The following is a 7,321-nucleotide window of genomic DNA, read 5'->3' as shown; positions in this document are numbered from 1 at the left end:
TTATTATTATACTAGCTACAGAGCTTTCAAAATCCAAACAAAATTACTGTGAATTCTTACAAGTAATCCTTGGAATATGCAGATATTCCATATCTGCTTTAAACAATGCTACAGATTAACCTAACAGCATGTCATTAAAGCCAATATCGCTGCATGCCAAATGTACAAATGTCAATCTATAGGTTACTTGTGGGAAGTGAACCCACTTAATCTAAATTCACTATTATATTTGCCTACTGCAATAACCAAGAGCTACAGCAGACAGCATGCTCGCTTGCTGTTATTAAGATATCTATGCTGAACGTGATATGATCTATGGAATCATAATATATTTATTACTGTCAGGGTCAGCTGTGCTACAGACATAGCCTTTGCCTCTCTGAGTCACTCCAGTCTCTCAGCATATACCTCCCTGTTCACCAAGATTTCCCCTGTAGTTGTAAAAGCGAAATTGAAAGAAGAGACATGAAAGCATTATCCATAGCAGTCTAGGTTATCTACAACATTCCTTAACATATAACATTTAAAGTTACTGGATCTGTATACTTATACAGCTGTGGGGTGTCAGCAGTTCACTGGTCAAGCTCTGCCTGCTAGCACTTCTTTAGGTCATTTTTGTGATGTCTACACTGCTCCCCAATGGGTGGCATGCCAGTCACACTAAAGACAGCCTTATACTGAGACCTGGTATTAGCCTCCCTGCAGCAGCCTACTGGTGTAGAACTTCATGACGAGTGCAACAGATATTTTTGACTCCTCCACACCCCATCACTGTGCCCTGAATTTGGCACCATCCTTCCCTTCTCCTGCCATATCTGCAAAGGTCCTCCAACAACAGTTGTAATGTTTTCTCACCAGTTTTGTGCAAACATGCACAACCATGCCAACCCATTTGCGCAATGGCAAGCGAAGAAAATCAGCTGTTTTCACAGAATGATATTGTGTAGGATAGCAAATACTGTTACAGTTTTGGGACAGGTATTAGGATTGTACTGCAGATCTCACACCAATGTATCTAGTCACCAAAACCATGCAGCAGCAGCATAGACTTGAGCCTGTTGCACATACACATACAGAAGAGTAGCAGCCCCTAACATTCTTCCTTCCACTGTGATTTCCGTGGCTGTTTTCCAATAAATGCTATAATACAAGGCAGAAGGCTACACTAAGTGTACAAGATAGCTTTATAGCTTGTTGAATAGCTTTGCCATCTTGAATGTATTGATTAGCATACAATTAAGCTGTTTATGGAGTAATTAGCATGCCATGATGTTTACCATGTTTGTGCATCTCATACTGAATACAAATTGGCATGACGCGCACATAGTTTTAGCGAGCCACACAAGACTTATTGAATCCTGCCCTATATTTTTTTAGAATTTTGATATACCTTTTATTTTGAAACAGAATACTCTATAAAGTATAGCGTCTTCATTTTAAATTTATAGAACATTAGAAATGAATACATAGCATACTTAATAAAGATCTCTGCTATTTACAGGCTTAATTTAGTTACTTATATGCTTAGCAACAAAGTTACTGTGCTCATGTCCTTAAAGATGCGACTGGATTTGGAATTTATGACTTACTGATACTCGTTCCTATATAATATTGTAACCTCCTCCATAAGATGTTTTATGTGCTTTTTAAGCATATTTTATTAGCACATGCTTTATGATGCTTGCATTCGTGTTGCCTACCACATCATCATTTATTCTGTTTAAACCTGATATAGGAATCGTCCTACTACATGACATTGCTTATCTGAAGACTTATAGTATAAATAATTTGTCGTATATTATTTGAAAGCTCACTAATGAGCTCTTGCACTTGATTAGCTAAATATAACTTTCTTGGGCTTCGGAGAAAATAGTAGTTAGGAAAAACAATGACGTTGTGAGCCCGCTTTGGATACAAGAGCAGCAGTGGACTGCTGCGGGCTAATAAGGGGTACACAGCATGGCTAGTTACCCAAATGTGAGCATCTGCCTGCACTACTAGGTACCACCAGTTATATTGGGAGAAGCTGGTGGTATAAACCAGGTTATAGAACACCTGCATCCATGTAATGCATGTTACAACACCACTACACAATAAGCAGCACAGTACAAATGCAGGCAGTTTATAATGCTGACTGTGCTGAAAAAATTCAAACAAGCACACTGGCCAAAAGCTAATTACACTCATGAAGGTTCTATAGCTGTCAGGGGGCTTAGAAACGGCTAGGTTCTTCCTCCAGGTTAGGAGAATTGTCTGCCATAAAAAAGTGCTGCATAATTATATATTTGTTTATTTTATTAATTAATTATAGACACAAGATAGGAATTGAAAGCATGTATTTAGTGGCAAATTTGAGATTGTAGTGTAATGTGACTAAATGACAATGGATTTAACTGTTGAGCTTGTTTAAATCCAAATTAATCTGGTGAAGTCCTTTTAATGTAAAAGTCTTGGGTTAATTCTGTACTTAACTTTTTATTTGCGTTGCAGTATGAAGTATGATGTCACCACTGATCAAGGTGTCATTGTCTTATACACACACACACACACACACACACACATATATATATATATATATATATATATATATATATATATATATATATATATATATATATATATATATAGACACACACACACACACACACACACACACACACACACACACACACACACACACACACACACACACACACACACAACACAAATGTGCACAGCTTCTCAGTTTTCACTTGCAGTGCATAGAGGAGAATAGAAAAGAAAAAAAAAAACCTCCTGTATTCCAAAAGGTCAAAAATTATTTAGGCCACGGTGGTGCAGTGGTTAGCATTGTCGCCTCACAGCAAGAGGTTCTTCAGTTCGATCCTTGGCTGGGGTGCCTTTTGTGTGGAGTCTGCATGTCCTCCCTGTAGTCACGTGGGTTTCCTCCAAGTGCTCCGGTTTCCTCCCACATCCCAAAGACATGCAGTAGGTGGATTGGACACTCTAAATTGGCCCTAGGTGTGAGGGTGTGCATGTGTGTGCTTTCTGTGGAAAGTTGGGTGCCAGGCTGGCAACTCAACACTGTAAAACTTCACTGCCAATCATGAGTGGACAGGTGATCCGCTGTGGTGACCCCTAACCGGGAAAAGCTGAAAGAAGAAGAAGATTAACAGCTCCATAAACCACACCAAAGCACACCAATTTGGCTGTTAAACATCATCAGCACAAGCTAATTGTTAAACCAAACACCAGCACATGCACACAAATATGTGTGTGTGTGTGTGTGTATATATATATATATATATATATATATATATGTATATATTATATAGGTTTAGATAGATGTTAAGTTTTATAAGCTAGCCTGTACTCCCTGAGCAAAATTAATTGATTTAAAGGCACACATAAAAATTAAAGTTACGGATTAAAATTAAAGCACTGCACTATGCACTAATTAAATAAATAAATGAATTTTATATATATATATATATATATATATATATATATATATATATATATAGAAGATCGAATATATCGAGAGAGAAGACGACACTTTTGAACGACGAGACGATCACATCCCATGTCGACCACGAAACAAACATCGACACTAGGTAATTTTTTAAAAATTTTACCATGTTTCTAATCAAGGTATGTGTGGCATGTGTGTTAAATCTACCCCCTATCTAAACCCCTTATGTGCTTGCTGCTTGATTTTTAAACCCTTACCTTTAAACCCCTTACCTGTGGTTTTCCATGTTGTCGTTTTTTTTGTCGGTGAAGTCGCGTCGTGTATGTGTGTTTCTTTTTCGATCCGATCTAAACCATATAAACCATATATATATATATATATATATATATATAAAATTCCTTACAAAACACCAAAATCCAAAACGTGTAAATAGGTATATATGTTAACTCGTGCTGACACCTATTGGTCATAGAAAATATAACAAGCATAGGGCATCATGCATTCAATCATTTGACATGCTTTGCCATGATATTCTTATAATTTTCATTGAAACCTGGGTGATACATGGCATGCTATGCTATTCTGTGATTCCAAGAAAGTGAAGTTTGACCCACAATGAATGAGCTGTAAGAATGAACCACCATGTACATTACCTGTTCAAAGTCATATTTAATGAGATGTCTGATTTGAATGTCTTGGTCACATCAACAAACAAGAAGAAATTTATTTTACAAATATACTTGCAATATTTATATCATCCACAGGTGGTGCATACAGCTAGACTTATTTGTAAGTCTTGTTTGAACCAACCTAGGTACTGACCAGCAGGTTTTCCTTTACTGTAACTAAATGTACATCTGTTAGCCAAGAGGTCACCAAAAAAAGGTCACCAAAATTTTGTAACTTTTCAAAATGTACCAGTGTTTATTAACAATTTGTTTGATCCCAAATGAAACAGTCACCAAAGCCATTGATGAGGGAAAGGCACAGATGACTGGCCAACAAAGTCTGGGAAAAAACATCTGGACACATATGACTTCAGAGAAGGGTCTCACAGAACGATAACCCAGAGAGATGCCATGCCAAAGTTAAAAAAAAAAAATGCATAGTCATACCCTCAAAAAAAAAAAAAAACTAGCTACCATATAGGTACCATGCACTGAGCAAGAAGAGAACAGAAGAGGGGGGGGGGGGGGACCCAGGTTGGTTGTGTCATTACTGTCATCATGCAGCCCATGTAGCTAAAGTAAAACCTTCTACATTGCCCACCTTATCATGAAGGGATTCACATCACATCTAGAAGGAGAGGTCATAGTCCCTATACTCATCACTCATCAGACCAATGATTGAGTACAATGCCTCACCAAAGGATAAAGGGTCTCAAAAAATGTCTGTATGCTGCCCAAATGAAAGAACTCAGCCTTATTCATCGCTTACCGCTTGCTCAGAGGTGACCTTTGCCTGACATACAAGGCCATGTTAACAGATAGTCCCCTATGAACCTATGAACCTATGAACCTATCTGAAAGCTAGTTACTGAATGAATTGGGACCAGAAGAATGGGACCAGAGGAAACAGACTGTGAACTGGATTGCTGATACCTGATACCTCAAAAACTGTTCAAGTGGTACTTTTGAAACAGTAACATGTCTCAACTATTTCCCTTTTAGGATAACCTCTATGAATAAAGTGATTGCACAGCTCTTTTGCTTTGTTCTCAAAACCATATGTTCACAACAGACTATTTTCATTCTGACATATTTTGACTTCGGGATATTTTTGATAATGTGTTTGGGATGGCAACTTGAAGCTGCTAATAAAGTATTCCTTATAAAAGGCTTCATATTTAAGGCAGTGCACACTAAACCATTCAATAACGTAGTTACTGTAACATACAGGATATTAATGATAAGTAATTCACTTCTGGATGCAAATGTTATCCAAAACACATTATTTAAATATTCCACAAATTATTTTAACTGATTTAAGATCTCCATCCCATATAGCCCATCAGTCGCCTAGAAATATAGGTTCATAGGTGTGTGTAGTAGGCTAATGACCCTTTACAAGCCTAGCCCATAGGATTACCCTGGCATCGTGCCACCTGGCCTTAGTTCTCAGTGCTTCTGTTGAGTGGAGCCACTGGAGTGATCCCCGGGATGAATTTTCTATTTCCCATCCACTCATCAAGATTTCTCTTGAAGAGGGCCAGTGAGGTGCTTTGTTTGACATGTATGGAACATTCTCCCAGATTTGCATGTGCCCTAAAAACTATTGTATTCTGAATTGTAAATCGTCTATCAGTCATGGCCAAAGTAGTACCCATTGCAGTACCTTCCAACTGAATGCAATTCAGCCCCTGATAAAAAAACAACAATAGCATGTGTACTTCCCTCATGAGGAATGCTAGTGTACAAAGACTAAACATGCAGTGTACAAAAGTAAGAAGCATTCCCTATGTGCATATCGTTCATAATATTAAAATTTATATTAAGATTCTGCAATTTATAAGTTCATAGGTGGTTTACTAGAGTATCAACCCAAGAGGCATTTTAAGCCTAGACAAGTTTACCCTAAATTTTACAAAATGAATTTTACAGTTATGATATAGGCTGGTGTGCATCAAGCATTCACAGGTTTCCCTGTAGAGTAGGGATAGAGGTACCAAACCACAGGTAAATCTCTGATTTTGCATTGGTCCAAATATTATTTGAATAAGGTTAAGGATGAGCTTTCCTTCATGTGGATGGGAAGCCTTTTCCAGAGAAGGGGTATTCTTTGAAACACATGTCTGTCCCTCCAACATGCCCTGTATTTGTTGTGGATGAGGTTTAGGTCCTTAGAATGGGTATTTCTGATGATGTTTACTTTGCAGATATACAACACATCCATCAGTGTGAGATCAGAGGATTCCTATAGAGAAGTTTGTGGGAATCCAGGTACAGCGATCGGACTTTCAGATGGTCGGCATATAACTTGTTGTTTACACTCCATATTATTTTTGCGAGTAACCTCTGTGGTCTATCAAACTGCTACAACTGCCTGATACATGCCTAAGGGTGCATTGTACTTGATGACTGGTCTGATGAGAGCTAAGTATAGAGGAACAATGACCTCCTTGGACACGGATGCTATGCCCTTACTTATAAGTTGTGCAACATAAAATTATTTTCTCACCGCAGTAAACACCTGGTGGTCAAAGATCAGGTTACTGTCAACATGTATTTCTAGATCCCTGACCATTGATTATATTTTTAGGGGTGTATTATGAATGTGTTAATTTCTAGGAGTGGATGTCTTTCTAAAGGGTGCTATTATGCATTTTATCACATTAAGTTTTAGTTGATGGTTCAGGCACCAGTTGTATGGCTGCATCAGGCCCTCTTGAAAGGTGCCTGTCTTTTAAGGAGATTCAGTGACCATACCTAGTTTGCAGTCATGTCCATACTTTGTCAGCCAGAGGCCCTTGACATTTGCCTTGACTTCAGATAACTAGATTCCAAAAAGGAGAGACCCTACCACCAATCCCTGTGGGCCTCCACTAGTGACTGGCCTCTTTGTGGAGGTGGATTCCCCTATCCTAACTTCATGTGTCCTATCAGGGAGCCAACTGACTATCCATTTGGGTGATATATGGGTTTATGCCTAATTTTGTAAGTTTATCTACAGTGCCAGAGTGAGGTATTGTGTCAAATGCCTTGATCAGATTAAGGTAGGCAGTGTGAAAAGGTTTTGCTCTTGTCCATAGCTTTAGTAACCTTCTTGAAGAAGTCTACCAGGTTAAGTAGGCATGACCTGCCTTTGACAAAACCATAATGGGTTTGGTCCAGTGTTTGCATGTTTTGTATGTCATTATTTATCAGATCCGAT

This window comes from Protopterus annectens, chromosome 4.part1 (assembly GCF_019279795.1).
Source record: "Protopterus annectens isolate FY-2018-M chromosome 4.part1, PAN1.0, whole genome shotgun sequence".
Classification (NCBI taxonomy): domain Eukaryota; kingdom Metazoa; phylum Chordata; order Ceratodontiformes; family Protopteridae; genus Protopterus; species Protopterus annectens.
The sequence above is the reverse complement of the archived record's forward strand: the minus strand, read 5'-3'. Positions refer to the sequence as shown.